Raw genomic sequence first — 26300 nt, 5'->3', positions numbered from 1 at the left:
CACCCTCATGCCTCCTTCACCCCTCAATTCCACCCAAACAGCCTCACTGGATGATCCCTCCAGACCATCCTGCCACCTCACGGCAGTCATATCCTCCTTAACAAGCAGAGCAACTCCTCCCCCTTTTTTACCCCCTGATCTATTACATCTAAAACAAATGTATCCTGGAATATTAAGTTGCCAGTCCTGCCCCTCCTGTAGTCAGGTCTCACTAATTGCCACAATATCATGACCCCAAGTATCTGTCCATGCTCTAAGCTCATCTACCTTGTTCACCATGCTTCTTGCATTAAAATATATGCATTTCAGAGAATGACCTTCACATGCATTCTCTTTTCTACCATTTACCCTAATCTCCATCCTACCTTTGTTATCGTTATTATTCCTATCTAGGTGGCCATGCTCCCTTGACACTGCACTCACACTCTGTTCCCCACCCCCCTGCCAAACTAGTTTAAACCTTCCCCCCACAGATCTAGCAAATCTGCTTGCCAGCACATTGGTCCCCCTCCAGTTCAAGTGGCGTCCGTCCCTTTTGTACAGGTCCGACCTTCCCCAGAAGAGATCCCAATGATCCAGAAATCTTATCCCTTGCCCCCTCTTTAGCCACGCATTCATCCTCCACGTCCTCCTATTTCTACCCTCACTAGCGTGTGGCACCGGCAGCAATCCAGAGATTACTACCTTGGAGGTCCTGTTTTTTAACTTCCTACCTAATTCCACATAATCCATCAAACTATTGTTTTCTACTCGCTGTGCATGCTCTAGGCACTTTGATTCGATGACAGAGCATTCATCCCAAATCAGGATAAGCAAGTTACGAAAGGTCGTGTTTTATCTTTGTGTTGTAGCCATTGCTTGCTCATTGATACTTAGCAGAAGGTAATTTTCACATTGGTGATCTCATTGATTGAATTCAGTTCTATTTCATCAATAGTGAATGATGGTTCAGCTTGTGCTTTTCCAGCAGTAGGGCTATTAAATGGTTTCATTCTTGTTCAGAGTAAGAGAAAGGCCTTAACTACCAGCTGAACCTGTGGACCATCCATCATCGGCTGAACATTCTCCTTCCACAAGGGCGCAGTCACTAAGGCAAGAATTCTCGTGTAACTTGGCAGATTTCAATTTTTGCTCACGACCTTGCCAGCTTGAACACTTTCAGGTATCGTAACTTTACACCTGGAAAAACACAGTGGCACCCCGTGGCAAGCTTAATTAAACTGTAGCCTGCTTTCAAACAGGAGATGATTCAGATGTTTTTTTTAAATTTTTTATTGTTCACACTATGAACCATATTGACCAAAATACACATAAACATTTCCCTCTTGAATATACAGTGTCATTTTCTCCCCTTATTCCCCCCTCCCTTCCCTCCCTCCTCCCCAACATAAGTAATAAGCTTTTTCATGGTAGCAACACTCAAAGTATTAGCTTTCTTCAGTTGCTGTTCAAGCTTAAAGCTTGTGGTTGATTGGTATTCAATCAGTATTTTTCCTTGCCTTAATTTTTAAATTGGAAAATCTTGCATTTTGTTCTGCGAAGATCTTTAACAAGTTTGTATGCAGAATGAAGATCTACCGAGACCAATGCCCGAAGAGGGCGCACAAAATCAGTGAACCAGTACGGACTCGAAAGGCCAACATGGCCTGTTTCCGCTCCGTAAATGGTTATATGGTTATCTACAATACATTAAACCCATTAGACAACGTCATCACTCAATGAAAATAAACAAGAAAATTGTGTCATCTACTTTTACATACTGGGTCAGTTCATTTCGTCTTCTTCTCATTCTGTCATTTTAGGCGGTGAAGGTCTGCGGTAGGCCATCTCTGTTGTGATCCATGTACGGTTCCCAAATTTGTTCGAATACTGTGATGTTATTTCTTAAATTATATGTTATTTTCTCTAGTGGAATATATTTATTCATTTCTATGCACCATTGCTGTATTCTCAGGCTCTCTTCTGATTTCCAGGTTGACATTATACATTTTTTTTTGCTACAGCTAAGGCTATCATAATAAATCTTTTTTGTGCTTCATCCAAGTCGAGGCCAAGTTCTTTTTTTTGATCCACCGCCGTACCAGAAATTCTGTGCTTTCAAATTTCCTGGTTTGATCCCAAATTCTGATGGTGCTGTAAGTTCTGTTCAGGTCGAAAAATGGCGTGCACATGGCATCGTTGTTCTCCAAATCTGATGAACAGGGGTTCATATTTCTGTGGTGAGAAGGGCATGTAAGTTGCATCAATATGTGAGCCTGCATAAGGAATGAGCTGGAGGTCTAGAAGACACAACCCCAATAATTGATACTCTGCCTTTTCGTTCATTCCAACATTTCTTCTGCTGTACATCAGCTCCAGGATCTCTGTATAAACTTTATGATCCTTGATTTATACAACAGTAATTATTTCCAAATTTTGGCTTTCTTTTTATTTGTCTCAATACTAACCAACTGCACCATTTTCATGCAGGGCGTTCAAGAGCAAAAGTCTTTTCCAAAAATAGATTTTATTCACAATAAATTATTTACAGAAAGAAAACTGTTCAAAGCCTCTTCACATCCTTAATGTCATGTCCACACATTTCCATCAATATACATTGCTGCCTACTGTCCCTAATTACACCATTGCACCTTGTTGATACTCCCCCCTCGGTTGTTTGAGGGGATTCCTCTCTGTCTCAGACCCTCAATGCCCAGTGGTGGAAAGACTCCAGACTGTGGTCCTTCCCCACAAGAGCAGCAAATCCTGCAGAACCTGTAATTGTACGGTTAACAGCTCCTTTATCCCACCTGCGTAATTATAGACAGTCAACCTCGCAGTTTATTGTGGCGTACTTAATATTTTCTGCAAAAGACTGACTTTTTTTTATTACTGTTTACTGCGCTTTGTATAGAGCCGTATGACTTACTGTTCTTTGGGAATTAATTACTTTGATGGCAGGTTGAGAGGAGCCGTAGGAATTAACAGTTATGTTAATTACACAACCGTGTAAAGAGCACAATTACAGAGTAGAGCATTCATGAAAAGGAAGATTAAGTAGCAAACCAAGCAGGAGTAGCATGAGAGTGCTGTTACGGGGTTCATTCAGCAGCCTAATGGCTGCAGGGAAGAAACGGTTTCTAAAGGGGTTTTTGTGCACAAAATCGGTGTTAACACCTGTTCATTTTTTTTTAAAGGCTAATTTTCCTTTTATGCAGAGGATGGAAAAGGAAGATAGCACAGTTCTTTTATGTAGGCCAGATCAGTGTGCCGGGTTCCCAGGGCAAAAGGCGGTGGGATGTACAGCATAGCAGAAGCTGCCCCGCGACAACGCCACCACCTGACAGCCCCCCGCCCTGCTGTCTGACAACAGCCACCCCTCTCCCTTCCTCCTCCATTCCCCTCCCTCTCTCTTCCATTCCTCCTTCTCCCCCCCATCAGCCCCACACTTATCTCACTGCCCCGCTCCATCCCAACAGCCCTGTTGTCCCGCTGCGTAGTTCACAGAATTGGCAAACCCCTTACATCCAGCATTGAATGAAGTGGTGCCACTGCCAGGAACCTGCAGAGTCTCGGCCATTTGGTCCAAGGGGCAGCATGAGGGAGCGGGTGACGAGCCGAGTGTGGCAGAATGAGCAAGCACAGCCTGACCACTCCAGTGGTCACTCTGTGACAGTGCAGCAGGGCGACAGGGCTGTCAGCACGACGTCAATCATCTTACCTTACTGTTTCGAGCCGCTTTCAGCAGCAAACCTTTTACACAGGAGGTGGAGCGACTTCACTCCACTTCTGGCACTGCCCCTTCCCAGGCGGAGGGAATGTGGAGCAAGTTGGACCAGTCAATCCTTCTTTGGTCCTTTTATGGCAGAGGAAACTTGTCTTTCCAAATCACTAATTTTCACTATAAAAATGCCTTAAGGCCATTGGTGCACCCTTTCACACTATTAAGTTTTCTATCTTACAGGAGGGGGTCAAGAGAGAGTGTCTTGGTGTGATAGGTCCTTCAGTATGTTGGCTGCCTGTTCTAAGCAGTGGGTGGTGTGGTTGGAGTCCATGGAGGGGAGGGAAGTTTGTGTTATGTTCTAGAGCTACATTGACCACATTCCAACCGTGCATCTTGGCGCCTCACAGTTCGGCGGGCAGCAACCTCCTTTGAAGAAGACCTCAGAGCCCACCTCACTGACAAAAGACAAAGGAGGAAAAACCCAACACCCAACCCCAACCCACCAATTTTCCCCTGCAGCCGCTGCAACCGTGTCTGCCTGTCCCGCATCGGACTTGTCAGTCACCAATGAGCCTGCAGCTGACGTGGACATACCCCTCCATAAATCTTCGTCTGCGAAGCCAAGCCAAAGAAGAAGAACATTCACTACTTTCTATAGCATTGCAACTAGATATATATATTTATTGGACATTCATCATCTACAATCTTGATGTATTTTAAAACCAGAGGCCCAGGTTTAATCCTGACTTCAGCTGCTGTCTCTGTAGAGTTGCTCAATTTCATTGTGACCACTTGGGTTTCCTCCAAGTGCACTGGTTTCCCATCGCAGCTCAAAGACGTGAATTAAACGGTAAATTGCTTCTGGTGCATAGGGAGTGGTTGAATCTGGGGAGGAGTTGATGAAGATGAGGGGAGAATTTTTACTATTTGGATTAATGTAGGGCCAGCATAAGCGGGTGGTTGGTTGCCAGCACGGACTCGATAGGCTGAATGGCCTGTCTTCAAGCTGCACCTAGCCATGACCATGAGATAAATCAATGAATTAACATGGAATGAGTGCAACACACTTAAATGACAAAAGATGACCCAGGATATATGGCTCATCACTAAAATTTACTATATGGTTAAAAACCCCCAGTATCTTGCACAGATAGGGATTGGTAGATGCCGGAAAAGTGTATTTTCCATTTTCTTGAGATTGTGTATTGTGTGAATGGTAAACTGACCACTATGAGGGGGGGAGGGAGGGGGTGGAAATTTCACACTTTCATATATTTTACCTATTTATTTTCCTCGATTTTTTTTGCCGGTTGCTTGAGGCTGCCAGTGCTTGAATTCTGGATAACGGGGATTTTACTGAATCATCGCTGGGTGTGGTGCAGACTGATTGAAGGAGATTACTATATTATCCCCATTCAATATTGCACCCACCATCTATGCAGAAAGTGATTCAGACTCTATTCTTAATAAATTAAAATAATAGAAGTTCATTTTCTAATTATGCATTCGGACAGAAATATTACAAGCCTGGTGCTAAAATAATTGCCTGAATGTTATTTTTAGTTCACTTATGAACATACCAGCAGCAAATTTGTCATCATGCCATTTTAATGCAAGCGTTTATTTTAAACAGCTTAAGAAATGAATCACGCGGCATATACACGTTGGCGGGTGCCCTGAATCTCACACAGATACATCATTAATGTCCTTCGCATTTTCGATGGCAACACGAGGCAAGAAAGGGCTAAAACCTTAATGATGTAAGAGGATTAGATGGAGAAGGGTGGAGAGAATAGAGGAGGAGATATCAGTGATAAGCTGTGTCTGCATTCTATCACATTATTTAATTCATTGGAATGTGATTATTTAATTTTGTCAATTTAATTATACCATACAGTTTGGTAGAAGACCCTTCTGGCCCATGAAAACTGAGCTAGCCAATTACACCAAACCAACCCGTAACCCTAGTAGGTTTTTGGAGGGTTGGCGAAAACTGGTGCACCCGGGGAAAACCCACGAAAGTCACAGGGAGGAACGTACAAACTCCTTTAGAGGTGCTGCCAGATTCAAACCTGGGTCACTGGCACTAACCGCTACGCAGACAATAGGATGGATGATATGTTTCATCTGCAAGCAATAGAGTTTCAACAATATGAGAGGATAAGGTGGGGAGGACAGGGATTCCTGTGGCAAGTCAGATCTGTGTTCTATTGCATTAAATGTAATGAAGAGATATAGGAATCTGCAGTGGGTAGAGGGGGTATGTATCATATGCAAATAACAGAATTTGATCTTAGTTTGGGGATCATGTTTAGTGCAAACATCATGGAGTGAATAGCCTACTCTGTGCTGTCATCTTCAATGATGTTCAGAGTTACACTAACAGCTCGGCACAAGCACTCTTGGTGATGTGAACGTGCCCATTACTCCATTCAACAAAAAGTTTGCCACTGAACATTTGGTGTGGAGCTGAACTTTATTACACTGGAGCTATGCCCTCCTCTGCCTAGAGGTTAGATTGTTTATCTTGCCTTGTTTCAATATAGTTTAACTGGAGGCACCTGACAAAATGTGTGGAGAAATGTCTTTAGTTGAAATGTCAAGGAATTGCTTTGTTGGTTGGTTCAATAGTGATTGTGATGGCTTGATGGTAAAAGCACAACACCATTGTTATTGAATGCAATCAGAGAAGACAATTGCAGATGTTGGAAATTTGAAACAAAAAGAGAGAATGACGGAAACACTCATCAGATCCCAGCAGCATCCGTGGGGAGAGAAACAGCATTGATGTTTTGGATCCAGCACTCTTCAACAGAACTAGAAAAGTGACAAGGTGTGCTTGGTAAGTTGAAAAGGTGATATTACATGAAATTTCTTTTAGTCCACCATAAGGCAGACAAGGATTTGCAATCAGCACAAATTGCCTGGTACCCCTTACCATCAGAGAAAGAGAAGCAAAAGATAGTCCTGTCAAGAGTCACTGAGTGTCCACGGATTCCTCTCCAGCTCTACTGCAGCCACACAGCCTTCCTTCCAAAGCTCTGACAGGATCAATAAGCCCTCAGTGTCCTCGGCACTCTCTCGCATCTCGGTTCTAATACCTGGTACTCCTCAGCCAGCCAAAAGCAGGAGGTAATAAGTGAATAAATGAGGGAGGCCACACCAGCAGCCTGCTGAGAGTCCTTTGACCGCAGTTGCCGGTAGCCTGCAACCCGAGTGAGTTTCTCGCCTCAAGTCACCAACAACACACTGCCTGTATCTTCTTCACCCACAGAGCCCCTTGCTGGTCTGCTGCCGTGATCATCATCCCATGGGTCATTTCCTCAGCTTCTCCTTCTCAAATGGGGGTGTGGTTCCCCCATTTTCTGGTGTCCTGCACCAGTCCTCTGCTTCCCCAGACTCTGCAACCCCTCGTGGACGCTGCCGATCAAGGGAGCCGCCATCTTGGGCCCAGGACCCGCGGTCGCAGGATTTTAAAATAAACCAAAGTTGTGTCTACATCCTCTTTCTGTTCTCTCAACCTCTTCCCCTTTTCTGCAACAGAAGGTAGATTTTCCTTCTCTACTCATTAATGCTACTTGAATGCTTCCAGCATTCTCTCTTTTCTCTCTTTGTGCCAGATCTCGCTGGCAATTTGTTTTAGTCAGATTATCACACATTTGTTGATAACACATGATTATATAGTTCCAAAAGAGTCAACTGGACTATTAATGTAGCAGGTCTTCATTCATCACAAGCAAATACACTGAGGAGATATTGTGGAAGAATTTCCTTGGATCAAAATAAATCTTAGTTAAATGTATTTATGGTCTTTCAAGGGGAAGGATAACAGTAGATCATTAATAAAATTTCAATAGCTACAATTACATTGTTTATCTCCATGTTTTGCGTATTGGAAAATGTTTCCATAGAATTACAGGTACGTACTTACAATGAGAGATCAACTCAACTGACAAGACCAACCCGGAATTATATTATACACTTTATGGGAACCAATTTTTCGGGTCATATTGGGGGTTTGACTTTTACACAGATACTACTTCTGACCATGCATTGTTTAAGGCGTCGGGAGCTCAGATGGCAGGGACCGGATGGTTAATCTGTTTTCGAGGCATTGGGAGCTCAGATGAGCCAGGGCAGAGGCAAGGATCTGCGGTCCGAGCATCGGGAGCTCCAATGGTCGGGTGGCCGGGGCTTAAAATAAGGGGGGTTTCGATGTTTACACAGGACATACGGAAAATACACAATTTCTGGCCCAAAAAAAGGGTTCACTTTTACACAGGATCAACTATTACACAAGTATATACAGAACTCAAACACCTTTCATTCAGGTTAAGTAATTCACATGGAGATGGTCTAAAATAACTTTAGGACAAAGAAATCTGATTGTGATTGTCTCGCACCACCAGGTGCAGGAACAGCTGCTACCCCTCTACTATCAGACTCCTCAACGACAAACTCTATGAGGGACTCATTTAAGGGCTCTTAGCACTTTATTGATTTATTTTTTTCTCTGTATTGCACAGCCAGTTTGTTTACATTTGTTACCTGTTTACAGTTCTTGATATGTTTATGTGGTGCACAATTGTTTTTTGCACTACCAATAAGTGGTAATTCTGCCTTGCCCGCAGGAAAGAGAAGCTCAGGGTTGTATGTGATGTCATGTAGATACTCCAACAATAAATCTGAAATCTGATCTGTTCAGTGGCAAATTAACCAATCTGGAACTTTCCTTGATCTCTGTTAAAGTGATGAAAAATATTTCATTTCAAGATGTCTAATAGCCAGGTCCATGTAATCCAATTAACATCGGCCTCCTTGTTCTGCTGCGTGTTCATCTTCAGGCTCCTGTACCTTTTTCCTGATGATAGCAGTGGGAGGAGTTACACACAATACTGCAACTCATTAACGTCTTGAGAGAAAGGAGGAGCAGATAGGCAAGAATAAGGAAGAATGGCCAGAATACATTGCATTCAGCACAGAGAACATAAAGAAACTCATGTGGGAGGACAGCCTTCAGTCCATTGATGAGTTTGGTATAACTTAATTACCCTCAGGCCAAAGCTAACTGTTCACGTGTGTTGTAATGTCACTCAGTCCTGCTCTTTACTGTGTAATCACTTGAAGATTTTTAAATGTTATTACTTTTCAGAAGGACAGAGATTCAGAGCCACTATTGCTGCAGGCCAACAGCAAAAATTGGTATTTAATATTTAGACTATTAGTGTCTCGGGGTGTCTACCTAATATTAACAGTTTTTTTATTGAATTTCTGCAGTGGCCTGAAGGCTAATGCACAAATTCACAAGATGTGGCCAAGCAGGTTAATAATAAAAGGGGGGTAACATTGGTCATGTTTTACATTCAGCAGCGAGAAAGCTGCTCGTGCTGGGTAGCAGACGTGGCGAAGATGATGGTATTAGCATCTCTGACCCAGAGGCCATCAGCCAAGATAAGGGGGCCATCATTTAAAACTGAGGTTCGTAGAAATCTCTCTGCGCAGAGAGAGAGAGAATGAGGAATCTCTGAAATTCTCTAACCTAGAGGTTTGTGGAGGTCAGATCACTGGAGTCGTTTAAAGAGAAGGTCAATTTTTCTTTTGGAAGAGCAGGGTATTCAGGGGCAAAAGAAGAACTGAGGTCAGGTAAACATTGAGTGGCAGGGCAGCTATGAGAGGCTGGTGGCCTACTGGTTGTATTTTACTTTCATGTGCTCTTGTGTTCAGACCCAGTACAGATTAGAGTGGAAATTTTCAAGTTTGGAGGTTAAATAAGACTTGGATGTTCAGTTCTGGGACTTGAGGTATGTTTTCCACAGGAACTTGCCTTAATCCTTGAAGATCCCTGTGGTGCACTGTTAGCCAGAATCAGACACACACAAAGATAAAGACTGTACAACAGGCTTTAATCCACAAAGACTTCCACAGAGCCAGTCTGGCGGTGGCTGCAGCAACTCTGAGTGAGGCCTCGGGAGGCCGGCACCCGACCGGGTGGGACTTGATCCATTCAGGCCGACTGATTGACAGCCAGCCAGATGTTGTCCTGTCCCCTTACAGTAGGCCGGTGGTGTACCACCACAATCCCCGCACTTGAATTAACTACTGGATTCATCAAACAGTTCACTGAGGTTTCTCATGAGTTGTGTAGTCCACTAATAAATTTGTAAGAATTTATGACATTATTTCACAATGTTCCCCCAATGAACTCCCTTACTTTTAAATTAAATCACCACAATTAGTTTTAATAGTTAAGGATGGACTGTCACAGCACATTCCTGGTAAGAATTACTATTCAATGCCAGCTATTCAAGCTCAAGTACACATACAACCAGATGAAACGGCCCTTCTCCAGACCACAATGCAAAAGCACATATACAGCTTATTATAATCACATAAACAAATAAAGACATAATTTAAAATAAATATGTATAAATATTTTGGGATGATTTACTCAATTACAGGATACTGTTCATTAATCAGTCAGCCTGCGGGAAGAAGCTTTTCCTAGCATGACAGTCCTGACTTTGACGCTCTTGAACCTCCTTCTTGAAGGCAGTGGGTCAAAATACTTTGTGCTGGATGCAAAGGATCCTCAATAAATCTTTGAGCCCTTTGTATGCTCCTGGTGAATATCATTAACAGAGGAAAGGGAAACCCCAGTGATCTTCTTGGCCATTTTGATCATCCTCTCTATCGACTGATGCTTTTCAGCTACCACACCAGGCAATGATGCAACCAGACAGGACAATCTCAATTGTGGGCCTGTAAAGTATTGTTAGGATGGGGGCCTTGCCTTCCTTAACCTCCTTTGAAAGTGTGCCTGACTGATTAATGAGGAGGTGTTGTGGTCCAGGATAGGTCATCCATTATATGCACACCAAAGAACTTTGAGCACCCCATCACTCCATGACAGAAGAACCACCAGTCAATGTACAAAGACCTGCTTCCTTTCTCAGGAAAAAGCATTTTAAAGTTGGTGTTCAATCCAAGCCAAAATTTACCATATATACTCATGTAATAGTTGATCTCATGTATAAGTAGAACCCCAACTTTTTTGGGCCACAAATTGTGTATTATCTGAATATCCTGTGTAAAAGTCAACCCACCCTATTTTTGGCCCTTACTTCCTGCCCACCCGCGCTCCTGATGCCCCAACTGTGGATCCATGCCCTGGGCACCTGCCCATCCAAACTCCTGATGTCCCAACCCTGAACCTTCATCCCGATTGCCCATCCATCAAGTTCCCGATGTCTGACTGTGAAACCTCACCTCAGCAACTGGCCATCTGAGCTCCCAACACATTAAAAGATGCAGGTACTTACCGCGGTCAAAAGTAACATCTGTGTAAAAGACAACCCTCAATATTTGACCCTAAACATTGGTCCCCAAAACTCGTCTATTACTCGAGTATATAGGGTATGTCTGAAAAGAATTAAAAAGAAAACATTTGGCCACATATTGTGCACAACTTCACAGTTTTTGAGTAAAATGCACCTATTCAAAGTTTGGAACAATGAGAGATGATCATATTGAAATCCAGTGTGTGTTTGGTGAGGTAAATACTGTGAGGATGTTTCCCCAGGTGGAAGAATCGATAAATAGAGGGAGTATAGTCTCATGATAAAGGGTTGCAAATTTAAGACAGTGATGAGAAAGAATTTATTATCTAGGAGGGTTATGAAATTGGCTCTCTTAGATCTGGATCACTTAGACAATAGCAATCCAGCTGCTCTTCATCATCTACAGCTCAGCCTTCAAAACCATTATTCCCTCAACGCTGGTCAACAAGCTCCAAAACCTGGGTCTCTGCACCCCACTCTGCAATTACATCCTTGACTTCCTCATTGGAAGACCACAGTCAGTGCGAATTGCAAATGACGTCAACTTCACACTGACGATCAACACAAGGATGCTTGCTTAGCCCACTGTTCTTGCCCCATGATTGTGTGGCTTGGCACAATTTAAATGCCGTCTACACATTTGTGATGGCATCATAATCGTCTGCAGAATCACAGACAATAAGGAACCATACAGGAGGATACAGATCAGCTAGTTGAGTGGTGTCACATCAACAACCTTGCACTCAATGCTTGCAAAGCCAAGGAGCTGATTGTTGACTTCTGGAGGACATCAGGAGAACACAACCCAGTCCTCATTGAGGGGTCAGCAGTGGAGAGAGCCAATTCCTGGGTGACAACATCTCTAAGGATCTGCCCTGGAGCCTCCATGTTGATGCAATCATGAAGAAAGCTCACCAGCAGCTATACTTTGTAAGGAGTTTGAGGAGATTTAATAGGTCACCGAAGACCCTCAAAAAACATCGACTGGTGAACCATGGAGAGCATTCTACTGAGGTGCATCTCTGTCTGGTACAGAGGTGCCAATGCACAGGACAAGAATAAACTCCAGAGAGTTGTTAACTCAGCCAACAGCCTTCATTCCACCGAGGACATCTTCAAGAGATGATGTCTTAAGAACGTAGCCTTGATCCTCAAGGAACCCCACTATCTAGGTCATACTCTCTTCACACTGCCACCATCAGGAAAAAGGAGAAGAACACGCAGCAGCACAAGGACAGCTTCTTCCCTTATTCATTCAGAAATCTGATGGCAGAATGAACCACAGACACTATTTTTTTGCACTATTTCTTTGTACCTTTGCGACGTTCCGACATAGGATATTTCAAAGTTACAGTGGTTCTGTTCTTGCATTTTTTCTGAGAAATCTTGCATTATTTGGCAAATCTCACATTTTTTCAGCAAATCTTGTGTTTTTGGAAAATCTCTTGTTTTTTTTCGCCCGATTTCAATTTAAAATAATTTTGATTCATGATGCGAGTCCTAGAACCGAACCCTATTGTAAGCCTGCGTTTACCTGTATTTGAAATGTAATTTATAGTAATATTTGCACTGTAAAGCTACTGCAAAATAATGAATTTCTTGACATATTCATGACAATAAATTTTGATTCTGTATTTTCCACTCAAGGACCTCAAAATTGTTTACAGAAGTAGAAATCAAGAGTTGTAGGGTTCAGACATTATCGCAGGAACAAACGATGAGGTCAGACCAGATCTTATTGTAGACAGGACAGGAGTGAGAGACAAATCGTCCTGCTCTTCCACCTATCTCCTATATTTCCAACACAACATCTTGGTTCTTGTGGCTGTTGGTATCACCAAAGGTTTAAAGCACTTGAATAACAACAAAAGGGAGACTGAATCAACCAGAGATTTTGATCAGTGATGCTTGTGAAAAAAGACATTCTTGGGTAGTGAAAGGTTCATTGAGTTTAAAAGATCTGTTATAAGTTGCTTAGCTATTGCTCCATTAACTAACATTGCAGTTCTCAAGACCTGTACCTTTTATGCCTTCCCAGACATAATCTCTACTTACAAAATGACAACGTCCTTGACTGTGCTTAGCTGTACTTCAGGAAGAGTTCCTGAATATTGCAATGTGCATCGAGATCAATAATCCAAAGAAAGGTCTTATGTATTGTGTCTTGTTGGAGAGGAACCTTGCATGAGAGATGATGATGAGGGGCTGCCACGTCATTGTAAGATGGAGCACTTTGTAAAGCTCTGCTGTATACAAGGCATATCCTATTCAGAATAATATATTTGAATTATTTGCTGAAGGTAATTTTTATAAAAAATCACAGATCAACTTTGCCTACGTAATCTTATCGATGTTTAGCACATCGATATTACAGCACCAGCGACCCGGCTTTGAATCCGTGTTGTCTTAATGAGTTTGTTTGTTCCCCACATATCTGCGTGGGGTTTCCTCCTGGAGCTCCAGTTGCCTCTCACCCTTCAAAAGCATGGGATTGTCTTAATTGATATATTTGTGGGGCATGGGCCCATGGTCGGGGAGGGGCCTGTTAGCGTGCTGTATGTCTAAATACAAAAATCAAAAACTTAAAAAATTTAAATTAGCAGGATATCCCTTTACTGAGTTTGCTCCTTTAAAGTCACACAATATGATGTGAATGTTTATTGTCATATATATGAGTACAATCTATTAAGCAAGTAAAGTTGTTTGGTCTGATTTTGATAGTGTCAAATTAAGAGCCCTGGTGCCCTCCTCCTAGACACACTCACCTGTCCACCTAGTTTTCTTCTATCCTTCTTTTCTGTTCCCTCTTGGTCCAGATGCAGGATCTCAAGCCGAAAAGTCGAATTACATCTTTTGCCTCCACATTTGATGCTTCAAGTTCTCCATCTTTCTGTCTGCTGCTATGTAAGTTGATTTGTGTTGTGCTATAATCCGCTGCAGACACAAATAATATTTTAAGCAGGTGCACAGTAAATAGGGGCCCCTCAGTGCTGCAGCTCAGTGCTGCTTCCTCACAGATCCAGTGACCTGGGTTCAATCATGACCTCTGTTGAAGTCTATGTGAGGTGTATATATTGTCCTGATGGTAATAAGCTTTCCCCTGGTGGTCTGGTTTCCTCCGACATCCCAAAGACACGCGGGTTAGCATATTATTTAGCTTAATTTCACTCTATCGAGGACAGTCAACAGGAGGCAGTGTCTTAAGAAAGCAGCCTCCATCTTCAAGGACCCCAATGCTGTGTGTGGAGGAAACGTGGCCTCCCTGCCTGTCTGGAATGCATCCATTGCGGGTGGTCGCGTGTCCTCCCCATCTGAAACTTATTCGGAAGTGTCAGACAAGGGTGGACTCTGGCCACTAATTAATGCACACATTGCTGTTTTCTTTATTAGTTGGACGGACAGATTAGCCCTGTATTTAACAGGAGCACGCACCACATTTGCTCTCTCTGCCTCGCGGTCTGAGCCCCAGACACCCGCTCCATGCCAGGTCACTATTGTGGATGTCACTTGGAAGGGATGCGAGTAAAGTGTGCACTCCACTGAAGCTGAGCCATATTATTGCAATAGTGGCAATACTTGCAGTAGAGCCGCACCTCGCACTGACCAAGAGTCCGGGAGCAGGCCTAGAACCCCTGCTTATAGTGTGTGAATGTCTGCATTGTCATTTACATGAATTAGCAATTGTGTACCATTTAATGTTCTCCCCGTTTGTTTCCCATGCTCTTCTATAAATTGCGTGTTTTATTCCTGTTACGATTTTCTCATGTTTTACTATAAATTGTGCTCGTGTCTTATTCCCAATATGTTTTTCCCACACTTTTCTGTAAATTCTTTCCAGCCACTTTGAAGCCCAATTTTCTGTTAGTTCACAAGAAGCTAATAAAATTTTAAACCCAGAAATGATCAGTGCAATTCACCAGTTTCAGAACTCGATCACAGCAAAGTTGCCAAGACACAAACTTAATCCTATTGATCTGATTTAGAAGCACATTTTTGACTGCTGCCTTGCTCTGGATGTGCCGCGTTGTGGGTGGAATGTTTCTCCCATGCACAGTGGAATAAATAAAACAGTGAAGGTTTCCATGGTGGATAAGTTTGATGAAGACACACGATCTAAAGCTCAAGATGAAGATTCAACCTCAGGTTGTTTCAATAAGGGAAAAATCACTTGCTGATCTTGTATGGTAATTAGTCCTTAAAATCTAGTAGACTGGTTGTCTCAACCAGGTGAATTTGGTGCCTGGAGATGACACTGGACAACAATTTTCTTTCAAAAGATTTGCTTCCTGAAAAAAAATTGGGGATTATGATAGACAACTTCAAGCTGAACACAAAGATAATTTCAGATTTGTTGCATCACATAGGAAGTTGGAGAAACCTTAAATTAACTTTTATTGAATTTAGCATGTTTAATCGCATAATGATGCTGATACTTTGCGTTAGTTCAATTGGCCTAAAAATGTTTCGCTGCTGATTTTCGTGTATACTCAGCATCTGATGCCTCTTGTGTCAGTGTCCATCCAGCTTTGATGGATTCCAGTTACCCTGATACCACTTTTCTAGGGTCGCAATGTCTTCGTGAAACCCTTCACCTTGTTCGTCACTGACTGAACCAAGATCATTAGGGAAGACGTCCAAGTGCAAATGCAGGAAATTAATTTTCAATGACATGCCGCACTTGGCGGTTTTGTAAGCTCAAAGTAGACTTAAAATATGATGGGAAATCATAAAAAAATAAGTTATACCTTTAAAAAATACAGTACATGATAGAAAAATTTTAAGGTGATTTTTTGTGACCAGCGGCCCAAATTCCATAAAATGCACCCAAAACTATTCAGGAAGCAAAACCTTCATTGCCCAGGTCAGTTCAGAATTGACGGGCTGAAGGCTTGTTTCTGGATTACTAATGACTCAATGGAAAAGAAAATAATTGGGGGAAAATCAATATACACATAGAAGAGAGCAGAATATGAAAAAAATGACAATTGAAAATTGAAAACTGAACACCTCCTGGCATCTTCCGTTTCCCAGCTATGTCTTGTCAATCACTTGTCATCGATATAATGTTTTCTCCAGCCTGGAACATCAAGAAGGCACCAAGATGCTCACCACCCTCCACGTGAGCCATCAAAAGTTTCCAAAAGGTCTCCCACCCAAAAGGCTCACTCTATTTCTCCCTCCACAGCTGTTGCCTGGTCTGCTCAATGCTTCCTGGGGCCCACCATCCTCAGGGAAATAACACCCCCCCCCCAACCCTAAATTCAACATGGTTCAAATCTTACCCAGTTTTAAATGTCAGTTTTATTAGCTTTAAATGTTTGCCCACGATGTAAAATTAGAGCCATCCATCAACATCAAAACATACATCTTTTCTGACAAATTATTAATGCTTTAGAACCACAGGGGATGCAATCTGTAGCAATGCCACCAGAGTGCAGACGTCGAACTGATCACTTCATTGAACTGGGAAAAGCAAAGGACAGTTGGCTGCATTCAACACTGATGTGCAAACGGTTTGAAAAGCAATCTAACAATCAGTATTGTAAGCGCAGTGGCCAAAAGCTGAAACAGGTTTGGATGTTCATGATTGAATGCACTGGGAAGTGGCATTGCTCACAGAGATGATGAATGCTCTGACATTTGGAGGGCTAGTCAGTCAGTGCTCATTCCAAAATTATAAATGCCCTTCATCTGTCCATATAACCATTTACGGAGCGGAAACAGGCCATGTTGGCCTTTCGAGTCCACACCGGTTCACTGATTTTGTGCTCCCTCTTCAGGCATTGGTCCCGGTAGATCTTCATTCAATAACGATGGGCGAATTCAATGCAGGTGGAATCAGATAATAGCAAAACTATGAGCAAACAGATTGGCTGTCTGTGTACCAAAAATAGTAAAACTTGACGAAACTGGATTTATTAAGAAAAGACAAACAATGGACAATATCTCTAAGTTCATTAACTTAATCCATGCAGTACAAGGAAAGAAGACTCCAACAGTGGCGGTTGCTTTTGATGCAGAGAAAGCCATTGACAGGGTAGAATGGAATTATTTATTTAAAGTACTACAGCGGTTCAACCTACCAGAGAAATATATTAATTGGATTAAAGCATTATATAAGGGACCATTGGTGAAGGTGACAGCGAACCAAGGTCAACTGTCATGGCGTCAAAGAACCTAACTGCAGTCGGGTCCAGTCTTCTAGATAATTTTGAGATTCATCATTGGTGAATTATAATTATAAATGACTCTTTATCTTTTTTCAAGCCAGCCGCTGAGTCAGAAGGCTATGGATTCAAGTACCACTTCAACGAGCTGAGCAGAATTCTAGGTTCATACTCCACCACTGCAGGTGACCTGATACTGGTGCTGTAATAGGTTTGCGCTAAACTCGATGCTGCAACCACACCAACTACATTAAATTACCTCAATATCCCAAGACAGAAGATAATAGATTAGATTCAACTTTGTTGTTGTGCTAAGAACAGACACAAAGCCAATGAAATGCAATTAGCATCGAACCAGAAATGCAAAGAATAGAGCTTTTTACAAGTGACCGTGAATAAAAGCAAGCGCTCCAGCAAACAAACAAGTATAAAAGTACTGACTGTGCAATATGTTCAGCGCTGTGATGTCAGGTTCAGCAGGTTCACAGGCTCAGGAATGAAGCTCTTCCTGAGCCTGCAGGTTCAGGAGTGAAGGCTCCTGTAGTGCCTACCGGATGGAAGGAGAGTTAAAAAGTCCATCGTTAGGTTGAGATACATCCTGGATAATGCTTTTCGCCCTGCCTAGGCAGCATTTCTGATGGATGTTCTCAATGTTGGGTAATTGGGTGCTGATAGTCTGCCAGGCAGTTTTCACCACCTGCTGGAGTGCTTTACGGTCTGATACGAGACAGTTGCCAAAGGACACTGAGATGCCGTAGGTGAGTATGCTCTCAATGGTACAGCGGTAAAATTCCAATCAGTATCCTAGGACAGAGGTGAGCTTTCTTGATGCTCCAAAGAAAATAAAGGTGTTGTTGTGCCTTTTTGATCATGATGGAGGAGTTCAGGGGCCAGGTGAGATCATCGGAAATGTGGACACCAAGGAATTTGGAGCTTGATGCACCTTCCACTACAGCTCCATTGATGTAGGTAGGGGCATGAGTGTGACTCCCAGCATGCCTGAAGCCCACAATGATCTCCTTGGTCTTCTGGGTGTTAAGGGCCAGGTTATTGTCAGCTCACCACATGGCCGGGTGCTGGACCTCATCCCTGTAGGCCGTCTCATTATCATCTTTGATCAGCCAATTTTGTATTGTGAGCAGCTTCTGCATGATGGTTTGTTCTGTCCTCATTGTTTAAAGTTCTTTCATATAAATTCCACATTCCAACTGGAAAAAGCAGTGGATGCCTACCATTTTCTCTGCATAATCTTCTACCTACATAGTTATCCTCGAACCAGTCCAGCAGCAGTTGCAGTTCATCTGGAAGCGCGTCAGCCAAATGTTCAATAGCTTCATCAATGTTTTCAATCGGAATAAATGCAAGACCAATGATCATTTTCGCTCTCAAAGAAAACTCTGAGTCAATGTTAAACCTACTCAAGTGTCCCAAACTGACAAGATGTTTTCTCATATTTTGAGCCAGATGAAAAAAACATCCCCTGATTTCTGCAGAAGGAAAATACTGCTGTAACTTTTGAAATTTGCAAGTTCAAAGTCACAGTTGATAATGTCAGGGTGGCATTCAGGCTGTATTTCAAGAACCATTTCAAATAATTTATCATATGTTGTTCGCAACTTATTTGGGAGTAAAGCAATCAACAATGGGAACACACCTTTATGCTTTTCCCCTAAAATAACATAAACTTGTGAAAATAGAGGTGGGGAAATTTTGAATGTTCCATCAACTTTATAACTTTTTTTGATTGTTTCAGAAACGGCATTCCTTTTTCTTCCAAATATAAGAATTCTGCGGGTGGTGCTACCATTGTCAGCTAGTAAAAATTGTTCTTCATTATATTCATCAAAAGAATATGTTTTAAAGCCATCTGGAATGACAAGTACTTCTAAATTTCTTGGATTTACTGGATAAGCAGCAATTTCTTTCCTTGCCCTACGGACCATTTTCTTCAGCGCTCTGTTGTTAGGCATCGTTCCTTGGCAAGCTTCAGACAAATTTTCTAGGCACTTGTTAATCACTTGTCCAGTTCCCTCAACAGTTTCAGCAGCTCGTATTTTTATCTTTGAAATGACGGTATCTCTTTCCACCTTTGATGCCGAAGCTGCGTGCCAATGTTCATTAATTTGTTTCACTAGTTCACTATTTCTAATGTGAATTCGAGCTTTGCAAATGTCCTTCCTCCCTCATCTCCAAAACAACAGCATATCTATCAGAAACATATATATAGCCATCGTATGAGCACTTTTCCTTTCCACATTTTGTCAAAATTGTTGATGGCATTTTAATGGGTGTAATAACTACTGGAAACTATCCATTTATTAGTTCAGCACCAAAATGGGTCTGCGCCAAAATGGGACTGCGCCAAACAGGCCACGCCAAATCGCTCACGCCAAATGGTCCCATTCCGTTTTCCATACCATGATGAAGAGCTCAGGTCCAAAACATTGGTTATGTTTCTTGATCTTTGCTATCTAATATACACTGTCTGACCAGTTGAGTTTCTCCACCATTGTGTTTTTTTTTAACCTGGAATACTGTGTGCAGTTGTGGTCTCCATACTTGAGATAGGATATATTGGCTTTGGACACAGTGCAGAGGACATTTCCAAGGTTGATCCCTGAACTGAATAGGTTATTTTATGTAGATATATTGAGTAGAGTGGAAATATACTCGAGTTTTAGAAGAATGGTGGGGGCTCGGGGGACATAAAATATGAAAGGTATAGATAAGATATTGTTTCCACCGGCAAGAGAGAGCAGAACTACAGGATTCAAGAATCAGGGGAGTAGATTGAAGTGAGAGATTTTCTGTTCAGAAATCTACCTATCTGTGTCTCAGATATATTCAATGAGTCAGTCTGCACGGTTTCTCCTAGAGAGAAGTGAATCTACAGAATTCTCTCTCCAAGAAAGCAGTGCAGCTACGTCATTGAATGTATTTAAGGCACAGATAGGTAGATTTTTGAATAGTAAGGGAATTAACAGTTATGTTGAGCAGTCGGGTAAATGGAGCGGAGTCCAAAAGATGTCATAATCTGGACTGGCTCGTCAGGTCAGATGGCCAACTCCTGCTCCTATTTCTTGTGTTCTTATGTTATGGTGCTCTGAAGATGTTCAGATATATTGTCAGAGTACATACATACATGACATCATATACAATCCTAAGATCCTTTTTTCCTGCGGGTGAGGCAGAATTACCACTTATTGGTAGTGCAAGAAGAAACTGTACACAATGCATACATGCAAACAAATGAAGAAATGTAAACAACTGTGCCATAAAGATAGAATTTTTTTTTTAAATCAATAAAGTGCACAAGTCAGAGTCCTTAAATGAGTCCCTGATTGAGTTTGTTGTTGAGGAGTCTGATGGTGGAGGGGTAGCAGCTGTTCCTGAACCTGGTGGTGCAAGTCTTGTGGCCCCTATACCTCTTTCCTGATGGTAGCAGTGAGAACAGAGTGTGTGCTGGGTGGTGTCGATCCTTGATCTCTGATGGCAGCGTTCCCTGTAGATGTTCTCGATAGTGGGGAGGGTTTTACTGGTGTTGTTCTGGGCTGTGTCCACTATCTTTTGCAGGGCTTTCGGCTCAGACCCCAAACTTGACCATGATGTAGCCAGTCAGCACACTATCCACCACACTTCTGTAGAAATTTGCCAGAGTTTCTGGTCTCATACCAAACTTCCACAAACTCCAGAGGAAGTAGAGGTGCTGACATGCTTTCTTCATGATGCCATTATTATGTTGGGTCCAGGAAAGATCCTCCGAGATAGTGACTTCCAAGAACTTAAATTTCTTCACCCAGTCCACCTCTGATCCCCCAATGATCAGTAGATCGTACACCTCTGGCTTTCCCTTCCTGAAGTCAGCAATGACCTCCTTAGTTTTGGTGATCTTAAGTGGAAGGTTGTTGTTGGTGCACCATTCAGGCAAATTTTCAATCTCTGTCTTGTACGCTGACTGATCACCTTTCTTTATACAAGTCACTAAAGTGGTATCATCGGCAAATTTGTAGATAATGTTATTATCGTACTGAGCTACACAGTCGTAAGTGTAAATTGAGTAGAACAGGGGGCTAAGAATACTGGTGCTCCAGAATTGATGGAGATTGTGGAGGAGATGTTCTTACCAATCCTCACTGATTGTAGTCTGGAGGTGAGGAAATCCATGATCCAATTACAACAGATAGTGATTGATTTTGTTATCAGAAGCTGAGGTGCAGCCCTGGAGATTTTGCAGGATCTCACCATGATCCTTTATCATCAGTGCCCATGGTGTACAGGTTGGCAGAATACAGGTGGGTGGATGATTGTTGCCTTGCAGTGGCTGAGTGCAAGGACCATCCTCTCAGACACTTTGGTGAATGGATTGACAATGACTTGAAACTCATTCTTTGAACTTGCACAATCGCCAGGTTCACAACTCCTGAGGTTTTGTAACCTTAGTTTTAGGGGCGGAAGGAACCAAAACAGGTTGTTGCTGGTGCATCATTTAGCTAAATTTTCAATCTTCATTCTGCATGCTTTTTATCTTTCAGACTGTGCCCAGTGCAAAATGGAAATTATTGTATTAAATGATTTAATCTCGCCGGATGTTTCCAAATTATTTCATGTCTTGGTTCTGCCCAGCCACAGAAAGAATAGATTTTTTATCTTTGTATACAAATGGTTTGGGAAATATGAGATTCGCAATTTTGATATATCTAATCACTGCAGCTGCGAGACAAAGGCTTCAGTTTCCACCTTATTAAACAAAGCTTCCAAAGGGAAAAAACTAACTGGAAAATTAAATCTGAACAGCAGAGACACGACAGGATGAAATGTGACTAGCAAATCACTGATACAACTGGATTACTGCTGCTCAACAAAATTGTAATAAAATGTTGAATAACCTTGGTACAGAAAATAAATTAGACATTGCTTCAGACAAAGGAAACTTTTAGAATATCCTATACACAAAGCAAACTCAAGCATCAGAACCTTTTACAAAAGTAGAAGCAGGTGTAGCGTGCATTTTCCTCAAGTCCACTGCACCATTTAATGGGACCTTGGCTGATCCAATCGAAGTATCATCTTTCCTGTTTAATCCCCATAAACCTTCATTCTTCTACTATTTATGAAATATCTCAGCTTTGTACTATATATATTTAATGGCTCAGATTTGACAGACCATGGGTTTAGGAATTCAGAAGATTAGCAACGTTTAGAGAAGAAATTGTTCTTCACTTCAGATCCAAGTCAGTCACCTATAATCCTGAGACTACACCTCTTGTTCAAGAAAGCAATGCAATGAAAGACTTCCTCATTGTATGTGCTCTGCTAAGCCTCCTTAAGTCAATGAGATCATTGCTTATACTTCTAAACTCCGGAGAGCATAGGTTTATTCTGCTCAAGTGAGTGACATTTGGTGACTTGTGAGTACCACAGGTATTAGTTCTGAAAACCTACATTTAAATAATGTTTTGTTTCTCTCTTCTTCCCAGTAAAATGATGACCTCACTTTTCCTCTTGCTATACTCCATCTATCAACATTTTCTCACTCGCTTAATAGGTTTATATCCCTTACAGACCTATCTTTGTACCATCAACACAAATGGAAGCATTAGTCTGAACTCTATCTCCCAGGCATGGAAAGAACTATAGGTTGTCAACATGAAAATTAACCCCTTATCCCTACTCTGTATTTTCAATCTAAATAGTAATTTTTATCTAGGTTTAATAAAGGAATGGAGAGAATCATAGAATTTTACAAAACAAACAAACCCAAGTTGTCCATGCTAACCAGGTTCCCAACCTGAGGTATTCCAATCAGCCTGAGTTTGGCCCATATCCCTTTAAACCTTTCCTATCCATGTATCTGCCTAAAGGGCTTTTTAAACATTATAATTGTCCCCACCTCTTGTGCTTTTTCTGGTTAAGAGGGATAAGGGCCAAATGCAAGCAAATGGGAACAACACAGAGGTGGCCTTTTCTGTGCTGTTCAACTCTATATGTATCATGGTTCAGTCAAACCCTTGACCCAGAATTCAAAGAACTAGCAAAAAAAAGAGAAAAATAAATAGATAGATGGATAAATAAATAAAATTTCATTAAAAGTTTATAATTGTAAAAGTAAATGTTATCATTACAATTTTTTAAAATCCAATTAATCACCTGCTCTTTACCCTTGTTAAATTGTGAATAATTTCTCCCATTGTCATCTTGGATGTGGTGGACAAGTCCCCTCATCATTTTCTGACTCCTATAAAAAAAATTACAAAGGATTAATATCCAGGAAAATGCCTCTGTCACAATAGGCTTATTCCTTTTTAAATGGATAACCAATTCATGAAGGTTTGGAGATAGAAGGGTATTAAGAGGATTGAAGATTGTTTTGATGATGGGAGATTTATAACAATTGAAAGAAATATACCTAGTAATACTTTATTTTGTTATTATCAAGTTAAACCTTTATCTGGTAAAATAGGTCCTACTTTGATGTTACAATAATCAAAGTGAATTAGAATTACTGATTTGTAATGCTACTGTAAATAAATTTACTTCAGTAATATATAATTTACTTCAAACTAAGGCCCCCAAAATTGGGGTGCATAAATCTAGATTTAGATGAGAAATCGATTTAAATACACAAATAAGTGAAAAGGATTGGATGGAGTTAATGTAAAAATATGACTAAACTAATAAATGTAAGATATGGGTTAGTACAATATAATTTTTTTATATCTATTTGATGCCACAAAAATTAAATAGATTAAGTCCTGCCCATGTCAGATTTATGTTTTAAATGTTAATCTGAGTTTGTAACTTTTTTTTCATTCAATTTGGCAACGTCCTAAAGTTAGACAATTTTGGTTAGGCGTAGGTAATTTTCTGGAATGAATTACAGGGTCAAATTCCCACAGGGCCCAATGTTATTTTTATTGAGTAATATTAAGGCTATAAGGCCAAAATTAAAATTAAATATTTATCAAATTGAATTTGTGTTAATTGTTTTAGCTGTTTCTAGGAAAAGTATAGCAATATCATGGAAGTCAGAAATCTACTTAGGCATGGAAAGATGGCATGCAGAACTTTGCAGTTGTATACCTTTAGAGAAAATTACTTATAATCTGTGAGATAATATATTGTGTCTTCTGGAAAATATGGAGCCCATATTTACAAAATTTTGGTTTGCATGTATGATTGGCTTTCTGAAGACCTCACTTCTCAGTAACCCCCAATAGACTTTATTGTATGAATGTTTTATTTTCTTGGCATTCTGTCTTTTCTTTCTTTTCCTATACAGATGGGGGGAATGGGAGATGGGATGGGGGATGATATATACTACATGTATAATTACTTTTGAAATAATTTAGAATTAAATTTAATGTAGCTGTTATTGTGTTTTTAAAACTTATAAATAAAGTATTCAAAAAAGGAAATTACATGCAAATCAGCTGACCCAGCGATAGTGTCTAATCACCACACCAACAGGTTTTCATTCTGAAGAGGATCCCCATCAAAAAAAGAGAAGCTAGAAATAAGTGCAGGCAAGTTCCATTCTGCAATGCCCTCCAGTGCTGAAACAGGGTTATACAACAGAAGTCCTGAAATCCAGACTGCTCAGGGATTGGGTCGGTCCAGAATTTCAGATTTTCTGGGTTTTCAGGCAATACTTTTAAAATTCAAGTTCAAGGAGAATAAATAGCTACATTTTGATACCTTATTAACGAAACATTTTTTCCTATAAAATACAAAGTACAAAAAATATAAACACTTTTTCTTTCATTTCTGTGACTTTTGCATGGCTGTTTGTTGCCGCTGTGTATCGTGGCGCGTACACACGCATGCACGTACACAAAGGACGAGCGTTTTCGAGAGGTCCAAATTCTCGGAGGGTCCGGGTTTATGGTATCCGCATTTTTCGATTTTCACTGCATTAACAAAACAAGAGCAATCTTCCAACTCAAAAGCCAAGTTTAAATACTTCTGTAGACGTTCAGTTTCACTTGCCTGGCCCATTTCCATTGCTCAGTGATCTTGCTCTGTCAGGTGGAAATTATTCCTCTATAGAACTGTCTCAGTGATTGACTGCTTAAAATTCAGCCATCGTTAGTATAAGCAAAATGCTTATCAAACTCTACCTCTAGTTAGTCACAAAAGTCAATAGTATTTTGCCAATTGCATCCCACTTTTTCTTTGCTGTACAAATCAAAAATCACTCAGTGGCAATGTCATTTTCATCTATGTTCCTCAATATTTCCTACATTTCAGCAAGAACCACATGGCCAAAGTCTTTCATTGGCTCTGAAGTCCTTTGAGGACATTGAGAGGTAACAATATATGGTGTATAAAGACAAACCATTCTCCCTTACAAATCCATGTATTCTCAATAGGTTTCATTACATGGACGAACACATTGATCATTTAATTGAATTATGGCCCATGAGATCAACAGACTTTGTATTGTATTTGACATTTATACTTAAAGGCAGGTGCCTTTTTTAATATCGTTCAAATGTTTGAAGAGGGCTGCCTTGTGACACAGCTAGAGGAGTTGTTGCTTTGCAGTGCCAGGGATCTGACCTTGAGTACTGCTTGTGTGGAGTTTGCACATTCTCCCTGTGGGTTTCCGTCAGGTGATCCAATTTCCACCTAGAGATTAAAAATTGAGGTCATGTATAGATGTGTGGTAGAATCTGGGAGGGGAGGGTGCTGAACATGAAAATGAGTATGAGAATTTATTGTCAATATTATCATTACCGATGTACCACAATTCACACAGGTACGCAAGATACTTCAACTACAATAGTATAAATTAAATGACCATAATACAAAAAGATCAGAAAAATAATAAAATATTAAATAGAAAAAATGAACAAATGATAACAGTTGCAGTTTGTGCAAAAAGAAAGGGTGTTTCAGTAGTGTAGACAGATCTTTTGGTGATTCTGGAGTAGGTTAGGGCCTGATAGCTTTTGGCTCAGTTGTAGGATCTAGAGGTGCTGGACTTCAGGTCTGTGTACCTTCTACCTGACAGCAGCATCGAGTAAAGATTGTGACCAGGGATCCTTTAAGATATTGGTTGCCAATACTTGAAGAATGCAAAGTGAATGAAAT

General features: G+C 41.1%; 1 long non-coding RNA gene across 1 annotated transcript in view; it reads right to left on the bottom strand.

Moving 5' to 3' along the window:
• The window catches only part of LOC138744263 (uncharacterized), a 136974-nt gene that overhangs the window by 11746 nt on the left and 98928 nt on the right, over positions 1 to 26300 (bottom strand). The window contains exons 5-6 of the long non-coding RNA XR_011345414.1: positions 23355 to 23442; positions 13806 to 13974 (exon numbers count right to left, since the gene is read on the bottom strand). This is a non-coding gene — a long non-coding RNA (uncharacterized lncRNA). The remainder of the gene's footprint in view (positions 1 to 13805; positions 13975 to 23354; positions 23443 to 26300) is intronic.

This window comes from Narcine bancroftii, chromosome 10, assembly GCF_036971445.1.
Source record: "Narcine bancroftii isolate sNarBan1 chromosome 10, sNarBan1.hap1, whole genome shotgun sequence".
NCBI lineage: Eukaryota > Metazoa > Chordata > Chondrichthyes > Torpediniformes > Narcinidae > Narcine > Narcine bancroftii.
The sequence above is the reverse complement of the archived record's forward strand: the minus strand, read 5'-3'. Positions and strand labels throughout refer to the sequence as shown.